This window comes from Trachurus japonicus, chromosome 9, assembly GCF_045865225.1.
Source record: "Trachurus japonicus isolate A0001 chromosome 9, Traja_1.0".
Lineage (NCBI taxonomy): Eukaryota > Metazoa > Chordata > Actinopteri > Carangiformes > Carangidae > Trachurus > Trachurus japonicus.
This window is the reverse complement of record NC_140915.1, coordinates 34,466,826-34,485,285: the sequence shown is the minus strand read 5'-3', so window position 1 is coordinate 34,485,285 and position 18,460 is coordinate 34,466,826. Positions and strand designations below refer to the sequence as shown.

At 50.2% G+C, this 18,460-nt stretch overlaps 43 non-coding genes across 43 annotated transcripts; all 43 read left to right on the top strand.

Annotated features, from left to right (window-relative positions):
* The first annotated feature begins 72 nt into the window (after window positions 1-72).
* Window positions 73-144, top strand: trnam-cau (transfer RNA methionine (anticodon CAU)). Its single transcript has one exon. It is a non-coding gene; the product is annotated as a tRNA-Met (tRNA).
* Window positions 145-516: 372 nt separating this feature from the next.
* On the top strand, window positions 517-588 carry trnam-cau (transfer RNA methionine (anticodon CAU)). Its single transcript has one exon. It is a non-coding gene; the product is annotated as a tRNA-Met (tRNA).
* A 318-nt stretch (window positions 589-906) lies between these two features.
* Window positions 907-988, top strand: trnal-aag (transfer RNA leucine (anticodon AAG)). The gene has a single exon. It is a non-coding gene; the product is annotated as a tRNA-Leu (tRNA).
* Window positions 989-1,288: 300 nt separating this feature from the next.
* Window positions 1,289-1,370, top strand: trnal-uag (transfer RNA leucine (anticodon UAG)). Its single transcript has one exon. It is a non-coding gene; the product is annotated as a tRNA-Leu (tRNA).
* A 355-nt stretch (window positions 1,371-1,725) lies between these two features.
* trnam-cau (transfer RNA methionine (anticodon CAU)) lies at window positions 1,726-1,797 on the top strand. The gene has a single exon. It is a non-coding gene; the product is annotated as a tRNA-Met (tRNA).
* A 372-nt stretch (window positions 1,798-2,169) lies between these two features.
* trnam-cau (transfer RNA methionine (anticodon CAU)) lies at window positions 2,170-2,241 on the top strand. The gene has a single exon. It is a non-coding gene; the product is annotated as a tRNA-Met (tRNA).
* Window positions 2,242-2,559: 318 nt separating this feature from the next.
* Window positions 2,560-2,641, top strand: trnal-aag (transfer RNA leucine (anticodon AAG)). The gene has a single exon. It is a non-coding gene; the product is annotated as a tRNA-Leu (tRNA).
* Window positions 2,642-2,941: 300 nt separating this feature from the next.
* On the top strand, window positions 2,942-3,023 carry trnal-uag (transfer RNA leucine (anticodon UAG)). Its single transcript has one exon. It is a non-coding gene; the product is annotated as a tRNA-Leu (tRNA).
* Window positions 3,024-3,383: 360 nt separating this feature from the next.
* Window positions 3,384-3,455, top strand: trnam-cau (transfer RNA methionine (anticodon CAU)). The gene has a single exon. It is a non-coding gene; the product is annotated as a tRNA-Met (tRNA).
* Window positions 3,456-3,827: 372 nt separating this feature from the next.
* On the top strand, window positions 3,828-3,899 carry trnam-cau (transfer RNA methionine (anticodon CAU)). Its single transcript has one exon. It is a non-coding gene; the product is annotated as a tRNA-Met (tRNA).
* A 318-nt stretch (window positions 3,900-4,217) lies between these two features.
* Window positions 4,218-4,299, top strand: trnal-aag (transfer RNA leucine (anticodon AAG)). Its single transcript has one exon. It is a non-coding gene; the product is annotated as a tRNA-Leu (tRNA).
* Window positions 4,300-4,599: 300 nt separating this feature from the next.
* trnal-uag (transfer RNA leucine (anticodon UAG)) lies at window positions 4,600-4,681 on the top strand. The gene has a single exon. It is a non-coding gene; the product is annotated as a tRNA-Leu (tRNA).
* A 508-nt stretch (window positions 4,682-5,189) lies between these two features.
* Window positions 5,190-5,261, top strand: trnam-cau (transfer RNA methionine (anticodon CAU)). Its single transcript has one exon. It is a non-coding gene; the product is annotated as a tRNA-Met (tRNA).
* Window positions 5,262-5,579: 318 nt separating this feature from the next.
* trnal-aag (transfer RNA leucine (anticodon AAG)) lies at window positions 5,580-5,661 on the top strand. The gene has a single exon. It is a non-coding gene; the product is annotated as a tRNA-Leu (tRNA).
* A 300-nt stretch (window positions 5,662-5,961) lies between these two features.
* trnal-uag (transfer RNA leucine (anticodon UAG)) lies at window positions 5,962-6,043 on the top strand. The gene has a single exon. It is a non-coding gene; the product is annotated as a tRNA-Leu (tRNA).
* Window positions 6,044-6,383: 340 nt separating this feature from the next.
* On the top strand, window positions 6,384-6,455 carry trnam-cau (transfer RNA methionine (anticodon CAU)). Its single transcript has one exon. It is a non-coding gene; the product is annotated as a tRNA-Met (tRNA).
* Window positions 6,456-6,827: 372 nt separating this feature from the next.
* trnam-cau (transfer RNA methionine (anticodon CAU)) lies at window positions 6,828-6,899 on the top strand. The gene has a single exon. It is a non-coding gene; the product is annotated as a tRNA-Met (tRNA).
* A 318-nt stretch (window positions 6,900-7,217) lies between these two features.
* Window positions 7,218-7,299, top strand: trnal-aag (transfer RNA leucine (anticodon AAG)). Its single transcript has one exon. It is a non-coding gene; the product is annotated as a tRNA-Leu (tRNA).
* Window positions 7,300-7,599: 300 nt separating this feature from the next.
* trnal-uag (transfer RNA leucine (anticodon UAG)) lies at window positions 7,600-7,681 on the top strand. Its single transcript has one exon. It is a non-coding gene; the product is annotated as a tRNA-Leu (tRNA).
* A 505-nt stretch (window positions 7,682-8,186) lies between these two features.
* trnam-cau (transfer RNA methionine (anticodon CAU)) lies at window positions 8,187-8,258 on the top strand. The gene has a single exon. It is a non-coding gene; the product is annotated as a tRNA-Met (tRNA).
* Window positions 8,259-8,576: 318 nt separating this feature from the next.
* trnal-aag (transfer RNA leucine (anticodon AAG)) lies at window positions 8,577-8,658 on the top strand. Its single transcript has one exon. It is a non-coding gene; the product is annotated as a tRNA-Leu (tRNA).
* Window positions 8,659-8,958: 300 nt separating this feature from the next.
* Window positions 8,959-9,040, top strand: trnal-uag (transfer RNA leucine (anticodon UAG)). Its single transcript has one exon. It is a non-coding gene; the product is annotated as a tRNA-Leu (tRNA).
* Window positions 9,041-9,395: 355 nt separating this feature from the next.
* Window positions 9,396-9,467, top strand: trnam-cau (transfer RNA methionine (anticodon CAU)). The gene has a single exon. It is a non-coding gene; the product is annotated as a tRNA-Met (tRNA).
* A 372-nt stretch (window positions 9,468-9,839) lies between these two features.
* Window positions 9,840-9,911, top strand: trnam-cau (transfer RNA methionine (anticodon CAU)). The gene has a single exon. It is a non-coding gene; the product is annotated as a tRNA-Met (tRNA).
* Window positions 9,912-10,229: 318 nt separating this feature from the next.
* Window positions 10,230-10,311, top strand: trnal-aag (transfer RNA leucine (anticodon AAG)). The gene has a single exon. It is a non-coding gene; the product is annotated as a tRNA-Leu (tRNA).
* Window positions 10,312-10,611: 300 nt separating this feature from the next.
* Window positions 10,612-10,693, top strand: trnal-uag (transfer RNA leucine (anticodon UAG)). Its single transcript has one exon. It is a non-coding gene; the product is annotated as a tRNA-Leu (tRNA).
* Window positions 10,694-11,048: 355 nt separating this feature from the next.
* trnam-cau (transfer RNA methionine (anticodon CAU)) lies at window positions 11,049-11,120 on the top strand. Its single transcript has one exon. It is a non-coding gene; the product is annotated as a tRNA-Met (tRNA).
* A 372-nt stretch (window positions 11,121-11,492) lies between these two features.
* Window positions 11,493-11,564, top strand: trnam-cau (transfer RNA methionine (anticodon CAU)). The gene has a single exon. It is a non-coding gene; the product is annotated as a tRNA-Met (tRNA).
* Window positions 11,565-11,882: 318 nt separating this feature from the next.
* trnal-aag (transfer RNA leucine (anticodon AAG)) lies at window positions 11,883-11,964 on the top strand. The gene has a single exon. It is a non-coding gene; the product is annotated as a tRNA-Leu (tRNA).
* Window positions 11,965-12,264: 300 nt separating this feature from the next.
* On the top strand, window positions 12,265-12,346 carry trnal-uag (transfer RNA leucine (anticodon UAG)). The gene has a single exon. It is a non-coding gene; the product is annotated as a tRNA-Leu (tRNA).
* A 360-nt stretch (window positions 12,347-12,706) lies between these two features.
* Window positions 12,707-12,778, top strand: trnam-cau (transfer RNA methionine (anticodon CAU)). The gene has a single exon. It is a non-coding gene; the product is annotated as a tRNA-Met (tRNA).
* Window positions 12,779-13,150: 372 nt separating this feature from the next.
* Window positions 13,151-13,222, top strand: trnam-cau (transfer RNA methionine (anticodon CAU)). Its single transcript has one exon. It is a non-coding gene; the product is annotated as a tRNA-Met (tRNA).
* A 318-nt stretch (window positions 13,223-13,540) lies between these two features.
* On the top strand, window positions 13,541-13,622 carry trnal-aag (transfer RNA leucine (anticodon AAG)). The gene has a single exon. It is a non-coding gene; the product is annotated as a tRNA-Leu (tRNA).
* Window positions 13,623-13,922: 300 nt separating this feature from the next.
* On the top strand, window positions 13,923-14,004 carry trnal-uag (transfer RNA leucine (anticodon UAG)). The gene has a single exon. It is a non-coding gene; the product is annotated as a tRNA-Leu (tRNA).
* A 360-nt stretch (window positions 14,005-14,364) lies between these two features.
* On the top strand, window positions 14,365-14,436 carry trnam-cau (transfer RNA methionine (anticodon CAU)). Its single transcript has one exon. It is a non-coding gene; the product is annotated as a tRNA-Met (tRNA).
* Window positions 14,437-14,808: 372 nt separating this feature from the next.
* On the top strand, window positions 14,809-14,880 carry trnam-cau (transfer RNA methionine (anticodon CAU)). The gene has a single exon. It is a non-coding gene; the product is annotated as a tRNA-Met (tRNA).
* Window positions 14,881-15,198: 318 nt separating this feature from the next.
* trnal-aag (transfer RNA leucine (anticodon AAG)) lies at window positions 15,199-15,280 on the top strand. Its single transcript has one exon. It is a non-coding gene; the product is annotated as a tRNA-Leu (tRNA).
* A 300-nt stretch (window positions 15,281-15,580) lies between these two features.
* On the top strand, window positions 15,581-15,662 carry trnal-uag (transfer RNA leucine (anticodon UAG)). Its single transcript has one exon. It is a non-coding gene; the product is annotated as a tRNA-Leu (tRNA).
* A 355-nt stretch (window positions 15,663-16,017) lies between these two features.
* Window positions 16,018-16,089, top strand: trnam-cau (transfer RNA methionine (anticodon CAU)). The gene has a single exon. It is a non-coding gene; the product is annotated as a tRNA-Met (tRNA).
* A 372-nt stretch (window positions 16,090-16,461) lies between these two features.
* On the top strand, window positions 16,462-16,533 carry trnam-cau (transfer RNA methionine (anticodon CAU)). Its single transcript has one exon. It is a non-coding gene; the product is annotated as a tRNA-Met (tRNA).
* Window positions 16,534-16,851: 318 nt separating this feature from the next.
* trnal-aag (transfer RNA leucine (anticodon AAG)) lies at window positions 16,852-16,933 on the top strand. Its single transcript has one exon. It is a non-coding gene; the product is annotated as a tRNA-Leu (tRNA).
* A 300-nt stretch (window positions 16,934-17,233) lies between these two features.
* trnal-uag (transfer RNA leucine (anticodon UAG)) lies at window positions 17,234-17,315 on the top strand. Its single transcript has one exon. It is a non-coding gene; the product is annotated as a tRNA-Leu (tRNA).
* Window positions 17,316-18,119: 804 nt separating this feature from the next.
* trnam-cau (transfer RNA methionine (anticodon CAU)) lies at window positions 18,120-18,191 on the top strand. The gene has a single exon. It is a non-coding gene; the product is annotated as a tRNA-Met (tRNA).
* Window positions 18,192-18,460: the final 269 nt, after the last annotated feature.

Genomic DNA, 18,460 nt, shown 5'->3' with positions numbered 1-18,460 from the left:
AGTGATGTGGTCCCTTTGGCTCTGTCAGAGTGTGACGTGCCCTAAAGTCGAGTGATGATACGTGTACATGAGAGCAGAGTGGCGCAGCGGAAGCGTGCTGGGCCCATAACCCAGAGGTCGATGGATCGAAACCATCCTCTGCTACTTCTGTGAGCCTTCCTGTGTGTCACCAACGATACGTAGACTGGACTGGTCTTCCACTTTAATGGAGTGACACTACTTGTCCGGCAGAACCTCCTTGGCTTTTTTTCCCAGTCCTTTTCGGAGCGAGTCCTGTTTGGAAGTTTCAGGTTTGCACCTTTGCTCTTTGCAGTGATGTGGTCCCCTTGGCTATGTCAGAGTGTGACCTCAAGTGCTCCAGTGTAGATGGATGGAGGGAAGGCAGCAGGGGATGTCCCAATGAGGGGTTCCTCCAATATGATGGAGTGTTTTGTCGGAAGTCAATTACAAGGTGGACAATATAACATTTCAACTCAGGAAGAATGTACAAGTCGGGTGATGATAAGGGTACATGAGAGCAGAGTGGCGCAGCGGAAGCGTGCTGGGCCCATAACCCAGAGGTCGATGGATCGAAACCATCCTCTGCTACTTCTGTGAACCTTCCTGTGTGACACCATGATATGTAAACTTGACTGGCCTTCCACTTTAATGTAGAGACCCTCCTGGTCCGGCAGAATCTGCTTGCTCTCTCAGGCCCTGTCACAGCACCCATGGATGCATGAATGTCACAGCCATTGGTTCTCTCAGTATCTTTCTCTTGCATATAACTCCAAACTAATTGATGGCATTTCATGCATCTTTTGTTGCATGCAGGGCAGGGTTTGCATTGTTGTTCGACCTATTGCACTGGTGCTAGGTCTCGACTCACCCTGCTTTGGCTGGCTCAGGATGGAACACAAGTCACCTGGTAGTGTGGCCGAGCGGTCCAAGGCGCTGGATTAAGGCTCCAGTCTCTCAGGAGGCGTGGGTTCGAATCCCACCACTGCCAATTGCTACAGTTTGCCCACATGAGTGGTGCAAGAGCTCCAACTGTGATCATCAGACAGAACACATGATGCTAGTGGAAAGTGCACATTATGTTTTCTCTTATTGCATGGTACTTGGGGTGTGCCTTACTAATCTTCAAGCGTTGATAAATACGACTACTACAGCTAAACTGCAAGTAGGCTACCCAGGTAAAGCACATAGTTTGGACACATGCATTAACCCAAATGTGGGACAGCGTCAATTGGCAGAGGTGGGGGCTGCCGCCTGGAGTTGCCTAAATGCGCCTTCTGCTGTTTCTGCAGGTAGTGTGGCCGAGTGGTCAAAGGCGCTGGATTTAGGCTCCAGTCTCTAAGGAGGCGTGGGTTCGAATCCCACCACTGCCAGTACCATGTTAGTCAGTAGGGCGAGTGTGCTTGCTACGGTTCAGAACTGCTCTTGGCCAATTCCAAAACATGACTGTGGCGTTTACGTCCAAACAGCAGCTGGATGCAGATGCTGACCTGGCCATGGAACTGTGGACCAGACATTTTCAGTGAATGCTAGACCATGGATAGCTTGTCCTTTGTCCTTGATTCTGGTTGTGGTATTCATGGACAGGCTCTCAAGGTGCAGCTGAGGTGAGGAGCGTGTGCTTTTTGCAAGCAAGATTGCACCTTTGCTCTTTGCAGTGATGTGGTCCCTTTGGCTCTGTCAGAGTGTGACGTGCCCTAAAGTCGAGTGATGATACGTGTACATGAGAGCAGAGTGGCGCAGCGGAAGCGTGCTGGGCCCATAACCCAGAGGTCGATGGATCGAAACCATCCTCTGCTACTTCTGTGAGCCTTCCTGTGTGTCACCAACGATACGTAGACTGGACTGGTCTTCCACTTTAATGGAGTGACACTACTTGTCCGGCAGAACCTCCTTGGCTTTTTTTCCCAGTCCTTTTCGGAGCGAGTCCTGTTTGGAAGTTTCAGGTTTGCACCTTTGCTCTTTGCAGTGATGTGGTCCCCTTGGCTATGTCAGAGTGTGACCTCAAGTGCTCCAGTGTAGATGGATGGAGGGAAGGCAGCAGGGGATGTCCCAATGAGGGGTTCCTCCAATATGATGGAGTGTTTTGTCGGAAGTCAATTACAAGGTGGACAATATAACATTTCAACTCAGGAAGAATGTACAAGTCGGGTGATGATAAGGGTACATGAGAGCAGAGTGGCGCAGCGGAAGCGTGCTGGGCCCATAACCCAGAGGTCGATGGATCGAAACCATCCTCTGCTACTTCTGTGAACCTTCCTGTGTGACACCATGATATGTAAACTTGACTGGCCTTCCACTTTAATGTAGAGACCCTCCTGGTCCGGCAGAATCTGCTTGCTCTCTCAGGCCCTGTCACAGCACCCATGGATGCATGAATGTCACAGCCATTGGTTCTCTCAGTATCTTTCTCTTGCATATAACTCCAAACTAATTGATGGCATTTCATGCATCTTTTGTTGCATGCAGGGCAGGGTTTGCATTGTTGTTCGACCTATTGCACTGGTGCTAGGTCTCGACTCACCCTGCTTTGGCTGGCTCAGGATGGAACACAAGTCACCTGGTAGTGTGGCCGAGCGGTCCAAGGCGCTGGATTAAGGCTCCAGTCTCTCAGGAGGCGTGGGTTCGAATCCCACCACTGCCAATTGCTACAGTTTGCCCACATGAGTGGTGCAAGAGCTCCAACTGTGATCATCAGACAGAACACATGATGCTAGTGGAAAGTGCACATTATGTTTTCTCTTATTGCATGGTACTTGGGGTGTGCCTTACTAATCTTCAAGCGTTGATAAATACGACTACTACAGCTAAACTGCAAGTAGGCTACCCAGGTAAAGCACATAGTTTGGACACATGCATTAACCCAAATGTGGGACAGCGTCAATTGGCAGAGGTGGGGGCTGCCGCCTGGAGTTGCCTAAATGCGCCTTCTGCTGTTTCTGCAGGTAGTGTGGCCGAGTGGTCAAAGGCGCTGGATTTAGGCTCCAGTCTCTAAGGAGGCGTGGGTTCGAATCCCACCACTGCCAGTACCATGTTAGTCAGTAGGGCGAGTGTGCTTGCTACGGTTCAGAACTGCTCTTGGCCAATTCCAAAACATGACTGTGGCGTTTACGTCCAAACAGCAGCTGGATGCAGATGCTGACCTGGCCATGGAACTGTGGACCAGACATTTTCATTTCAGTGAATGCTAGACCATGGATAGCTTGTCCTTTGTCCTTGATTCTGGTTGTGGTATTCATGGACAGGCTCTCAAGGTGCAGCTGAGGTGAGGAGCGTGTGCTTTTTGCAAGCAAGATTGCACCTTTGCTCTTTGCAGTGATGTGGTCCCTTTGGCTCTGTCAGAGTGTGACGTGCCCTAAAGTCGAGTGATGATAAGTGTACATGAGAGCAGAGTGGCGCAGCGGAAGCGTGCTGGGCCCATAACCCAGAGGTCGATGGATCGAAACCATCCTCTGCTACTTCTGTGAGCCTTCCTGTGTGTCACCAACGATACGTAGACTGGACTGGTCTTCCACTTTAATGGAGTGACACTACTTGTCCGGCAGAACCTCCTTGGCTTTTTTTCCCAGTCCTTTTCGGAGCGAGTCCTGTTTGGAAGTTTCAGGTTTGCACCTTTGCTCTTTGCAGTGATGTGGTCCCCTTGGCTATGTCAGAGTGTGACCTCAAGTGCTCCAGTGTAGATGGATGGAGGGAAGGCAGCAGGGGATGTCCCAATGAGGGGTTCCTCCAATATGATGGAGTGTTTTGTCGGAAGTCAATTACAAGGTGGACAATATAACATTTCAACTCAGGAAGAATGTACAAGTCGGGTGATGATAAGGGTACATGAGAGCAGAGTGGCGCAGCGGAAGCGTGCTGGGCCCATAACCCAGAGGTCGATGGATCGAAACCATCCTCTGCTACTTCTGTGAACCTTCCTGTGTGACACCATGATATGTAAACTTGACTGGCCTTCCACTTTAATGTAGAGACCCTCCTGGTCCGGCAGAATCTGCTTGCTCTCTCAGGCCCTGTCACAGCACCCATGGATGCATGAATGTCACAGCCATTGGTTCTCTCAGTATCTTTCTCTTGCATATAACTCCAAACTAATTGATGGCATTTCATGCATCTTTTGTTGCATGCAGGGCAGGGTTTGCATTGTTGTTCGACCTATTGCACTGGTGCTAGGTCTCGACTCACCCTGCTTTGGCTGGCTCAGGATGGAACACAAGTCACCTGGTAGTGTGGCCGAGCGGTCCAAGGCGCTGGATTAAGGCTCCAGTCTCTCAGGAGGCGTGGGTTCGAATCCCACCACTGCCAATTGCTACAGTTTGCCCACATGAGTGGTGCAAGAGCTCCAACTGTGATCATCAGACAGAACACATGATGCTAGTGGAAAGTGCACATTATGTTTTCTCTTATTGCATGGTACTTGGGGTGTGCCTTACTAATCTTCAAGCGTTGATAAATACGACTACTACAGCTAAACTGCAAGTAGGCTACCCAGGTAAAGCACATAGTTTGGACACATGCATTAACCCAAATGTGGGACAGCGTCAATTGGCAGAGGTGGGGGCTGCCGCCTGGAGTTGCCTAAATGCGCCTTCTGCTGTTTCTGCAGGTAGTGTGGCCGAGTGGTCAAAGGCGCTGGATTTAGGCTCCAGTCTCTAAGGAGGCGTGGGTTCGAATCCCACCACTGCCAGTACCATGTTAGTCAGTAGGGCGAGTGTGCTTGCTACGGTTCAGAACTGCTCTTGGCCAATTCCAAAACATGACTGTGGCGTTTACGTCCAAACAGCAGCTGGATGCAGATGCTGACCTGGCCATGGAACTGTGGACCAGACATTTTCATTTCAGTGAATGCTAGACCATGGATAGCTTGTCCTTTGTCCTTGATTCTGGTTGTGGTATTCATGGACAGGCTCTTCCACTTCGTAGACTGGACTGGTCTTCCACTTTAATGGAGTGACACTACTTGTCCGGCAGAACCTCCTTTGCTCTTTGCAGTGATGTGGTCCCCTTGGCTATGTCAGAGTGTGACCTCAAGTGCTCCAGTGTAGATGGATGGAGGGAAGGCAGCAGGGGATGTCCCAATGAGGGGTTCCTCCAATATGATGGAGTGTTTTGTCGGAAGTCAATTACAAGGTGGACAATATAACATTTCAACTCAGGAAGAATGTACAAGTCGGGTGATGATAAGGGTACATGAGAGCAGAGTGGCGCAGCGGAAGCGTGCTGGGCCCATAACCCAGAGGTCGATGGATCGAAACCATCCTCTGCTACTTCTGTGAACCTTCCTGTGTGACACCATGATATGTAAACTTGACTGGCCTTCCACTTTAATGTAGAGACCCTCCTGGTCCGGCAGAATCTGCTTGCTCTCTCAGGCCCTGTCACAGCACCCATGGATGCATGAATGTCACAGCCATTGGTTCTCTCAGTATCTTTCTCTTGCATATAACTCCAAACTAATTGATGGCATTTCATGCATCTTTTGTTGCATGCAGGGCAGGGTTTGCATTGTTGTTCGACCTATTGCACTGGTGCTAGGTCTCGACTCACCCTGCTTTGGCTGGCTCAGGATGGAACACAAGTCACCTGGTAGTGTGGCCGAGCGGTCCAAGGCGCTGGATTAAGGCTCCAGTCTCTCAGGAGGCGTGGGTTCGAATCCCACCACTGCCAATTGCTACAGTTTGCCCACATGAGTGGTGCAAGAGCTCCAACTGTGATCATCAGACAGAACACATGATGCTAGTGGAAAGTGCACATTATGTTTTCTCTTATTGCATGGTACTTGGGGTGTGCCTTACTAATCTTCAAGCGTTGATAAATACGACTACTACAGCTAAACTGCAAGTAGGCTACCCAGGTAAAGCACATAGTTTGGACACATGCATTAATCCAAATGTGGGACAGCGTCAATTGGCAGAGGTGGGGGCTGCCGCCTGGAGTTGCCTAAATGCGCCTTCTGCTGTTTCTGCAGGTAGTGTGGCCGAGTGGTCAAAGGCGCTGGATTTAGGCTCCAGTCTCTAAGGAGGCGTGGGTTCGAATCCCACCACTGCCAGTACCATGTTAGTCAGTAGGGCGAGTGTGCTTGCTACGGTTCAGAACTGCTCTTGGCCAATTCCAAAACATGACTGTGGCGTTTACGTCCAAACAGCAGCTGGATGCAGATGCTGACCTGGCCATGGAACTGTGGACCAGACATTTTCAGTGAATGCTAGACCTTTGTCCTTGATTCTGGTTGTGGTATTCATGGACAGGCTCTCAAGGTGCAGCTGAGGTGAGGAGCGTGTGCTTTTTGCAAGCAAGATTGCACCTTTGCTCTTTGCAGTGATGTGGTCCCTTTGGCTCTGTCAGAGTGTGACGTGCCCTAAAGTCGAGTGATGATACGTGTACATGAGAGCAGAGTGGCGCAGCGGAAGCGTGCTGGGCCCATAACCCAGAGGTCGATGGATCGAAACCATCCTCTGCTACTTCTGTGAGCCTTCCTGTGTGTCACCAACGATACGTAGACTGGACTGGTCTTCCACTTTAATGGAGTGACACTACTTGTCCGGCAGAACCTCCTTGGCTTTTTTTCCCAGTCCTTTTCGGAGCGAGTCCTGTTTGGAAGTTTCAGGTTTGCACCTTTGCTCTTTGCAGTGATGTGGTCCCCTTGGCTATGTCAGAGTGTGACCTCAAGTGCTCCAGTGTAGATGGATGGAGGGAAGGCAGCAGGGGATGTCCCAATGAGGGGTTCCTCCAATATGATGGAGTGTTTTGTCGGAAGTCAATTACAAGGTGGACAATATAACATTTCAACTCAGGAAGAATGTACAAGTCGGGTGATGATAAGGGTACATGAGAGCAGAGTGGCGCAGCGGAAGCGTGCTGGGCCCATAACCCAGAGGTCGATGGATCGAAACCATCCTCTGCTACTTCTGTGAACCTTCCTGTGTGACACCATGATATGTAAACTTGACTGGCCTTCCACTTTAATGTAGAGACCCTCCTGGTCCGGCAGAATCTGCTTGCTCTCTCAGGCCCTGTCACAGCACCCATGGATGCATGAATGTCACAGCCATTGGTTCTCTCAGTATCTTTCTCTTGCATATAACTCCAAACTAATTGATGGCATTTCATGCATCTTTTGTTGCATGCAGGGCAGGGTTTGCATTGTTGTTCGACCTATTGCACTGGTGCTAGGTCTCGACTCACCCTGCTTTGGCTGGCTCAGGATGGAACACAAGTCACCTGGTAGTGTGGCCGAGCGGTCCAAGGCGCTGGATTAAGGCTCCAGTCTCTCAGGAGGCGTGGGTTCGAATCCCACCACTGCCAATTGCTACAGTTTGCCCACATGAGTGGTGCAAGAGCTCCAACTGTGATCATCAGACAGAACACATGATGCTAGTGGAAAGTGCACATTATGTTTTCTCTTATTGCATGGTACTTGGGGTGTGCCTTACTAATCTTCAAGCGTTGATAAATACGACTACTACAGCTAAACTGCAAGTAGGCTACCCAGGTAAAGCACATAGTTTGGACACATGCATTAACCCAAATGTGGGACAGCGTCAATTGGCAGAGGTGGGGGCTGCCGCCTGGAGTTGCTTAAATGCGCCTTCTGCTGTTTCTGCAGGTAGTGTGGCCGAGTGGTCAAAGGCGCTGGATTTAGGCTCCAGTCTCTAAGGAGGCGTGGGTTCGAATCCCACCACTGCCAGTACCATGTTAGTCAGTAGGGCGAGTGTGCTTGCTACGGTTCAGAACTGCTCTTGGCCAATTCCAAAACATGACTGTGGCGTTTACGTCCAAACAGCAGCTGGATGCAGATGCTGACCTGGCCATGGAACTGTGGACCAGACATTTTCATTTCAGTGAATGCTAGACCATGGATAGCTTGTCCTTTGTCCTTGATTCTGGTTGTGGTATTCATGGACAGGCTCTTCCACTTTAGACTGGACTGGTCTTCCACTTTAATGGAGTGACACTACTTGTCCGGCAGAACCTCTTTGCTCTTTGCAGTGATGTGGTCCCCTTGGCTATGTCAGAGTGTGACCTCAAGTGCTCCAGTGTAGATGGATGGAGGGAAGGCAGCAGGGGATGTCCCAATGAGGGGTTCCTCCAATATGATGGAGTGTTTTGTCGGAAGTCAATTACAAGGTGGACAATATAACATTTCAACTCAGGAAGAATGTACAAGTCGGGTGATGATAAGGGTACATGAGAGCAGAGTGGCGCAGCGGAAGCGTGCTGGGCCCATAACCCAGAGGTCGATGGATCGAAACCATCCTCTGCTACTTCTGTGAACCTTCCTGTGTGACACCATGATATGTAAACTTGACTGGCCTTCCACTTTAATGTAGAGACCCTCCTGGTCCGGCAGAATCTGCTTGCTCTCTCAGGCCCTGTCACAGCACCCATGGATGCATGAATGTCACAGCCATTGGTTCTCTCAGTATCTTTCTCTTGCATATAACTCCAAACTAATTGATGGCATTTCATGCATCTTTTGTTGCATGCAGGGCAGGGTTTGCATTGTTGTTCGACCTATTGCACTGGTGCTAGGTCTCGACTCACCCTGCTTTGGCTGGCTCAGGATGGAACACAAGTCACCTGGTAGTGTGGCCGAGCGGTCCAAGGCGCTGGATTAAGGCTCCAGTCTCTCAGGAGGCGTGGGTTCGAATCCCACCACTGCCAATTGCTACAGTTTGCCCACATGAGTGGTGCAAGAGCTCCAACTGTGATCATCAGACAGAACACATGATGCTAGTGGAAAGTGCACATTATGTTTTCTCTTATTGCATGGTACTTGGGGTGTGCCTTACTAATCTTCAAGCGTTGATAAATACGACTACTACAGCTAAACTGCAAGTAGGCTACCCAGGTAAAGCACATAGTTTGGACACATGCATTAACCCAAATGTGGGACAGCGTCAATTGGCAGAGGTGGGGGCTGCCGCCTGGAGTTGCCTAAATGCGCCTTCTGCTGTTTCTGCAGGTAGTGTGGCCGAGTGGTCAAAGGCGCTGGATTTAGGCTCCAGTCTCTAAGGAGGCGTGGGTTCGAATCCCACCACTGCCAGTACCATGTTAGTCAGTAGGGCGAGTGTGCTTGCTACGGTTCAGAACTGCTCTTGGCCAATTCCAAAACATGACTGTGGCGTTTACGTCCAAACAGCAGCTGGATGCAGATGCTGACCTGGCCATGGAACTGTGGACCAGACATTTTCAGTGAATGCTAGACCATGGATAGCTTGTCCTTTGTCCTTGATTCTGGTTGTGGTATTCATGGACAGGCTCTCAAGGTGCAGCTGAGGTGAGGAGCGTGTGCTTTTTGCAAGCAAGATTGCACCTTTGCTCTTTGCAGTGATGTGGTCCCTTTGGCTCTGTCAGAGTGTGACGTGCCCTAAAGTCGAGTGATGATACGTGTACATGAGAGCAGAGTGGCGCAGCGGAAGCGTGCTGGGCCCATAACCCAGAGGTCGATGGATCGAAACCATCCTCTGCTACTTCTGTGAGCCTTCCTGTGTGTCACCAACGATACGTAGACTGGACTGGTCTTCCACTTTAATGGAGTGACACTACTTGTCCGGCAGAACCTCCTTGGCTTTTTTTCCCAGTCCTTTTCGGAGCGAGTCCTGTTTGGAAGTTTCAGGTTTGCACCTTTGCTCTTTGCAGTGATGTGGTCCCCTTGGCTATGTCAGAGTGTGACCTCAAGTGCTCCAGTGTAGATGGATGGAGGGAAGGCAGCAGGGGATGTCCCAATGAGGGGTTCCTCCAATATGATGGAGTGTTTTGTCGGAAGTCAATTACAAGGTGGACAATATAACATTTCAACTCAGGAAGAATGTACAAGTCGGGTGATGATAAGGGTACATGAGAGCAGAGTGGCGCAGCGGAAGCGTGCTGGGCCCATAACCCAGAGGTCGATGGATCGAAACCATCCTCTGCTACTTCTGTGAACCTTCCTGTGTGACACCATGATATGTAAACTTGACTGGCCTTCCACTTTAATGTAGAGACCCTCCTGGTCCGGCAGAATCTGCTTGCTCTCTCAGGCCCTGTCACAGCACCCATGGATGCATGAATGTCACAGCCATTGGTTCTCTCAGTATCTTTCTCTTGCATATAACTCCAAACTAATTGATGGCATTTCATGCATCTTTTGTTGCATGCAGGGCAGGGTTTGCATTGTTGTTCGACCTATTGCACTGGTGCTAGGTCTCGACTCACCCTGCTTTGGCTGGCTCAGGATGGAACACAAGTCACCTGGTAGTGTGGCCGAGCGGTCCAAGGCGCTGGATTAAGGCTCCAGTCTCTCAGGAGGCGTGGGTTCGAATCCCACCACTGCCAATTGCTACAGTTTGCCCACATGAGTGGTGCAAGAGCTCCAACTGTGATCATCAGACAGAACACATGATGCTAGTGGAAAGTGCACATTATGTTTTCTCTTATTGCATGGTACTTGGGGTGTGCCTTACTAATCTTCAAGCGTTGATAAATACGACTACTACAGCTAAACTGCAAGTAGGCTACCCAGGTAAAGCACATAGTTTGGACACATGCATTAATCCAAATGTGGGACAGCGTCAATTGGCAGAGGTGGGGGCTGCCGCCTGGAGTTGCCTAAATGCGCCTTCTGCTGTTTCTGCAGGTAGTGTGGCCGAGTGGTCAAAGGCGCTGGATTTAGGCTCCAGTCTCTAAGGAGGCGTGGGTTCGAATCCCACCACTGCCAGTACCATGTTAGTCAGTAGGGCGAGTGTGCTTGCTACGGTTCAGAACTGCTCTTGGCCAATTCCAAAACATGACTGTGGCGTTTACGTCCAAACAGCAGCTGGATGCAGATGCTGACCTGGCCATGGAACTGTGGACCAGACATTTTCAGTGAATGCTAGACCATGGATAGCTTGTCCTTTGTCCTTGATTCTGGTTGTGGTATTCATGGACAGGCTCTCAAGGTGCAGCTGAGGTGAGGAGCGTGTGCTTTTTGCAAGCAAGATTGCACCTTTGCTCTTTGCAGTGATGTGGTCCCTTTGGCTCTGTCAGAGTGTGACGTGCCCTAAAGTCGAGTGATGATACGTGTACATGAGAGCAGAGTGGCGCAGCGGAAGCGTGCTGGGCCCATAACCCAGAGGTCGATGGATCGAAACCATCCTCTGCTACTTCTGTGAGCCTTCCTGTGTGTCACCAACGATACGTAGACTGGACTGGTCTTCCACTTTAATGGAGTGACACTACTTGTCCGGCAGAACCTCCTTGGCTTTTTTTCCCAGTCCTTTTCGGAGCGAGTCCTGTTTGGAAGTTTCAGGTTTGCACCTTTGCTCTTTGCAGTGATGTGGTCCCCTTGGCTATGTCAGAGTGTGACCTCAAGTGCTCCAGTGTAGATGGATGGAGGGAAGGCAGCAGGGGATGTCCCAATGAGGGGTTCCTCCAATATGATGGAGTGTTTTGTCGGAAGTCAATTACAAGGTGGACAATATAACATTTCAACTCAGGAAGAATGTACAAGTCGGGTGATGATAAGGGTACATGAGAGCAGAGTGGCGCAGCGGAAGCGTGCTGGGCCCATAACCCAGAGGTCGATGGATCGAAACCATCCTCTGCTACTTCTGTGAACCTTCCTGTGTGACACCATGATATGTAAACTTGACTGGCCTTCCACTTTAATGTAGAGACCCTCCTGGTCCGGCAGAATCTGCTTGCTCTCTCAGGCCCTGTCACAGCACCCATGGATGCATGAATGTCACAGCCATTGGTTCTCTCAGTATCTTTCTCTTGCATATAACTCCAAACTAATTGATGGCATTTCATGCATCTTTTGTTGCATGCAGGGCAGGGTTTGCATTGTTGTTCGACCTATTGCACTGGTGCTAGGTCTCGACTCACCCTGCTTTGGCTGGCTCAGGATGGAACACAAGTCACCTGGTAGTGTGGCCGAGCGGTCCAAGGCGCTGGATTAAGGCTCCAGTCTCTCAGGAGGCGTGGGTTCGAATCCCACCACTGCCAATTGCTACAGTTTGCCCACATGAGTGGTGCAAGAGCTCCAACTGTGATCATCAGACAGAACACATGATGCTAGTGGAAAGTGCACATTATGTTTTCTCTTATTGCATGGTACTTGGGGTGTGCCTTACTAATCTTCAAGCGTTGATAAATACGACTACTACAGCTAAACTGCAAGTAGGCTACCCAGGTAAAGCACATAGTTTGGACACATGCATTAACCCAAATGTGGGACAGCGTCAATTGGCAGAGGTGGGGGCTGCCGCCTGGAGTTGCCTAAATGCGCCTTCTGCTGTTTCTGCAGGTAGTGTGGCCGAGTGGTCAAAGGCGCTGGATTTAGGCTCCAGTCTCTAAGGAGGCGTGGGTTCGAATCCCACCACTGCCAGTACCATGTTAGTCAGTAGGGCGAGTGTGCTTGCTACGGTTCAGAACTGCTCTTGGCCAATTCCAAAACATGACTGTGGCGTTTACGTCCAAACAGCAGCTGGATGCAGATGCTGACCTGGCCATGGAACTGTGGACCAGACATTTTCATTTCAGTGAATGCTAGACCATGGATAGCTTGTCCTTTGTCCTTGATTCTGGTTGTGGTATTCATGGACAGGCTCTCAAGGTGCAGCTGAGGTGAGGAGCGTGTGCTTTTTGCAAGCAAGATTGCACCTTTGCTCTTTGCAGTGATGTGGTCCCTTTGGCTCTGTCAGAGTGTGACGTGCCCTAAAGTCGAGTGATGATAAGTGTACATGAGAGCAGAGTGGCGCAGCGGAAGCGTGCTGGGCCCATAACCCAGAGGTCGATGGATCGAAACCATCCTCTGCTACTTCTGTGAGCCTTCCTGTGTGTCACCAACGATACGTAGACTGGACTGGTCTTCCACTTTAATGGAGTGACACTACTTGTCCGGCAGAACCTCCTTGGCTTTTTTTCCCAGTCCTTTTCGGAGCGAGTCCTGTTTGGAAGTTTCAGGTTTGCACCTTTGCTCTTTGCAGTGATGTGGTCCCCTTGGCTATGTCAGAGTGTGACCTCAAGTGCTCCAGTGTAGATGGATGGAGGGAAGGCAGCAGGGGATGTCCCAATGAGGGGTTCCTCCAATATGATGGAGTGTTTTGTCGGAAGTCAATTACAAGGTGGACAATATAACATTTCAACTCAGGAAGAATGTACAAGTCGGGTGATGATAAGGGTACATGAGAGCAGAGTGGCGCAGCGGAAGCGTGCTGGGCCCATAACCCAGAGGTCGATGGATCGAAACCATCCTCTGCTACTTCTGTGAACCTTCCTGTGTGACACCATGATATGTAAACTTGACTGGCCTTCCACTTTAATGTAGAGACCCTCCTGGTCCGGCAGAATCTGCTTGCTCTCTCAGGCCCTGTCACAGCACCCATGGATGCATGAATGTCACAGCCATTGGTTCTCTCAGTATCTTTCTCTTGCATATAACTCCAAACTAATTGATGGCATTTCATGCATCTTTTGTTGCATGCAGGGCAGGGTTTGCATTGTTGTTCGACCTATTGCACTGGTGCTAGGTCTCGACTCACCCTGCTTTGGCTGGCTCAGGATGGAACACAAGTCACCTGGTAGTGTGGCCGAGCGGTCCAAGGCGCTGGATTAAGGCTCCAGTCTCTCAGGAGGCGTGGGTTCGAATCCCACCACTGCCAATTGCTACAGTTTGCCCACATGAGTGGTGCAAGAGCTCCAACTGTGATCATCAGACAGAACACATGATGCTAGTGGAAAGTGCACATTATGTTTTCTCTTATTGCATGGTACTTGGGGTGTGCCTTACTAATCTTCAAGCGTTGATAAATACGACTACTACAGCTAAACTGCAAGTAGGCTACCCAGGTAAAGCACATAGTTTGGACACATGCATTAACCCAAATGTGGGACAGCGTCAATTGGCAGAGGTGGGGGCTGCCGCCTGGAGTTGCTTAAATGCGCCTTCTGCTGTTTCTGCAGGTAGTGTGGCCGAGTGGTCAAAGGCGCTGGATTTAGGCTCCAGTCTCTAAGGAGGCGTGGGTTCGAATCCCACCACTGCCAGTACCATGTTAGTCAGTAGGGCGAGTGTGCTTGCTACGGTTCAGAACTGCTCTTGGCCAATTCCAAAACATGACTGTGGCGTTTACGTCCAAACAGCAGCTGGATGCAGATGCTGACCTGGCCATGGAACTGTGGACCAGACATTTTCATTTCAGTGAATGCTAGACCATGGATAGCTTGTCCTTTGTCCTTGATTCTGGTTGTGGTATTCATGGACAGGCTCTCAAGGTGCAGCTGAGGTGAGGAGCGTGTGCTTTTTGCAAGCAAGATTGCACCTTTGCTCTTTGCAGTGATGTGGTCCCTTTGGCTCTGTCAGAGTGTGACGTGCCCTAAAGTCGAGTGATGATACGTGTACATGAGAGCAGAGTGGCGCAGCGGAAGCGTGCTGGGCCCATAACCCAGAGGTCGATGGATCGAAACCATCCTCTGCTACTTCTGTGAGCCTTCCTGTGTGTCACCAACGATACGTAGACTGGACTGGTCTTCCACTTTAATGGAGTGACACTACTTGTCCGGCAGAACCTCCTTGGCTTTTTTTCCCAGTCCTTTTCGGAGCGAGTCCTGTTTGGAAGTTTCAGGTTTGCACCTTTGCTCTTTGCAGTGATGTGGTCCCCTTGGCTATGTCAGAGTGTGACCTCAAGTGCTCCAGTGTAGATGGATGGAGGGAAGGCAGCAGGGGATGTCCCAATGAGGGGTTCCTCCAATATGATGGAGTGTTTTGTCGGAAGTCAATTACAAGGTGGACAATATAACATTTCAACTCAGGAAGAATGTACAAGTCGGGTGATGATAAGGGTACATGAGAGCAGAGTGGCGCAGCGGAAGCGTGCTGGGCCCATAACCCAGAGGTCGATGGATCGAAACCATCCTCTGCTACTTCTGTGAACCTTCCTGTGTGACACCATGATATGTAAACTTGACTGGCCTTCCACTTTAATGTAGAGACCCTCCTGGTCCGGCAGAATCTGCTTGCTCTCTCAGGCCCTGTCACAGCACCCATGGATGCATGAATGTCACAGCCATTGGTTCTCTCAGTATCTTTCTCTTGCATATAACTCCAAACTAATTGATGGCATTTCATGCATCTTTTGTTGCATGCAGGGCAGGGTTTGCATTGTTGTTCGACCTATTGCACTGGTGCTAGGTCTCGACTCACCCTGCTTTGGCTGGCTCAGGATGGAACACAAGTCACCTGGTAGTGTGGCCGAGCGGTCCAAGGCGCTGGATTAAGGCTCCAGTCTCTCAGGAGGCGTGGGTTCGAATCCCACCACTGCCAATTGCTACAGTTTGCCCACATGAGTGGTGCAAGAGCTCCAACTGTGATCATCAGACAGAACACATGATGCTAGTGGAAAGTGCACATTATGTTTTCTCTTATTGCATGGTACTTGGGGTGTGCCTTACTAATCTTCAAGCGTTGATAAATACGACTACTACAGCTAAACTGCAAGTAGGCTACCCAGGTAAAGCACATAGTTTGGACACATGCATTAACCCAAATGTGGGACAGCGTCAATTGGCAGAGGTGGGGGCTGCCGCCTGGAGTTGCCTAAATGCGCCTTCTGCTGTTTCTGCAGGTAGTGTGGCCGAGTGGTCAAAGGCGCTGGATTTAGGCTCCAGTCTCTAAGGAGGCGTGGGTTCGAATCCCACCACTGCCAGTACCATGTTAGTCAGTAGGGCGAGTGTGCTTGCTACGGTTCAGAACTGCTCTTGGCCAATTCCAAAACATGACTGTGGCGTTTACGTCCAAACAGCAGCTGGATGCAGATGCTGACCTGGCCATGGAACTGTGGACCAGACATTTTCAGTGAATGCTAGACCATGGATAGCTTGTCCTTTGTCCTTGATTCTGGTTGTGGTATTCATGGACAGGCTCTCAAGGTGCAGCTGAGGTGAGGAGCGTGTGCTTTTTGCAAGCAAGATTGCACCTTTGCTCTTTGCAGTGATGTGGTCCCTTTGGCTCTGTCAGAGTGTGACGTGCCCTAAAGTCGAGTGATGATACGTGTACATGAGAGCAGAGTGGCGCAGCGGAAGCGTGCTGGGCCCATAACCCAGAGGTCGATGGATCGAAACCATCCTCTGCTACTTCTGTGAGCCTTCCTGTGTGTCACCAACGATACGTAGACTGGACTGGTCTTCCACTTTAATGGAGTGACACTACTTGTCCGGCAGAACCTCCTTGGCTTTTTTTCCCAGTCCTTTTCGGAGCGAGTCCTGTTTGGAAGTTTCAGGTTTGCACCTTTGCTCTTTGCAGTGATGTGGTCCCCTTGGCTATGTCAGAGTGTGACCTCAAGTGCTCCAGTGTAGATGGATGGAGGGAAGGCAGCAGGGGATGTCCCAATGAGGGGTTCCTCCAATATGATGGAGTGTTTTGTCGGAAGTCAATTACAAGGTGGACAATATAACATTTCAACTCAGGAAGAATGTACAAGTCGGGTGATGATAAGGGTACATGAGAGCAGAGTGGCGCAGCGGAAGCGTGCTGGGCCCATAACCCAGAGGTCGATGGATCGAAACCATCCTCTGCTACTTCTGTGAACCTTCCTGTGTGACACCATGATATGTAAACTTGACTGGCCTTCCACTTTAATGTAGAGACCCTCCTGGTCCGGCAGAATCTGCTTGCTCTCTCAGGCCCTGTCACAGCACCCATGGATGCATGAATGTCACAGCCATTGGTTCTCTCAGTATCTTTCTCTTGCATATAACTCCAAACTAATTGATGGCATTTCATGCATCTTTTGTTGCATGCAGGGCAGGGTTTGCATTGTTGTTCGACCTATTGCACTGGTGCTAGGTCTCGACTCACCCTGCTTTGGCTGGCTCAGGATGGAACACAAGTCACCTGGTAGTGTGGCCGAGCGGTCCAAGGCGCTGGATTAAGGCTCCAGTCTCTCAGGAGGCGTGGGTTCGAATCCCACCACTGCCAATTGCTACAGTTTGCCCACATGAGTGGTGCAAGAGCTCCAACTGTGATCATCAGACAGAACACATGATGCTAGTGGAAAGTGCACATTATGTTTTCTCTTATTGCATGGTACTTGGGGTGTGCCTTACTAATCTTCAAGCGTTGATAAATACGACTACTACAGCTAAACTGCAAGTAGGCTACCCAGGTAAAGCACATAGTTTGGACACATGCATTAACCCAAATGTGGGACAGCGTCAATTGGCAGAGGTGGGGGCTGCCGCCTGGAGTTGCTTAAATGCGCCTTCTGCTGTTTCTGCAGGTAGTGTGGCCGAGTGGTCAAAGGCGCTGGATTTAGGCTCCAGTCTCTAAGGAGGCGTGGGTTCGAATCCCACCACTGCCAGTACCATGTTAGTCAGTAGGGCGAGTGTGCTTGCTACGGTTCAGAACTGCTCTTGGCCAATTCCAAAACATGACTGTGGCGTTTACGTCCAAACAGCAGCTGGATGCAGATGCTGACCTGGCCATGGAACTGTGGACCAGACATTTTCATTTCAGTGAATGCTAGACCATGGATAGCTTGTCCTTTGTCCTTGATTCTGGTTGTGGTATTCATGGACAGGCTCTCAAGGTGCAGCTGAGGTGAGGAGCGTGTGCTTTTTGCAAGCAAGATTGCACCTTTGCTCTTTGCAGTGATGTGGTCCCTTTGGCTCTGTCAGAGTGTGACGTGCCCTAAAGTCGAGTGATGATAAGTGTACATGAGAGCAGAGTGGCGCAGCGGAAGTGTGCTGGGCCCATAACCCAGAGGTCGATGGATCGAAACCATCCTCTGCTACTTCTGTGAGCCTTCCTGTGTGTCACCAACGATACGTAGACTGGACTGGTCTTCCACTTTAATGGAGTGACACTACTTGTCCGGCAGAACCTCCTTGGCTTTTTTTCCCAGTCCTTTTCGGAGCGAGTCCTGTTTGGAAGTTTCAGGTTTGCACCTTTGCTCTTTGCAGTGATGTGGTCCCCTTGGCTATGTCAGAGTGTGACCTCAAGTGCTCCAGTGTAGATGGATGGAGGGAAGGCAGCAGGGGATGTCCCAATGAGGGGTTCCTCCAATATGATGGAGTGTTTTGTCGGAAGTCAATTACAAGGTGGACAATATAACATTTCAACTCAGGAAGAATGTACAAGTCGGGTGATGATAAGGGTACATGAGAGCAGAGTGGCGCAGCGGAAGCGTGCTGGGCCCATAACCCAGAGGTCGATGGATCGAAACCATCCTCTGCTACTTCTGTGAACCTTCCTGTGTGACACCATGATATGTAATCTTGACTGGCCTTCCACTTTAATGTAGAGACCCTCCTGGTCCGGCAGAATCTGCTTGCTCTCTCAGGCCCTGTCAGAGCACCCATGGATGCATGAATGTCACACTAATTGATGGCATTTCATGCATCTTTTTTTTCATGCAGGGCAGGGTTTGCATTGTTGTTCGACCTATTGCACTGGTGCTAGGTCTCGACTCACCCTGCTTTGGCTGGCTAAGGATGGAACACAAGT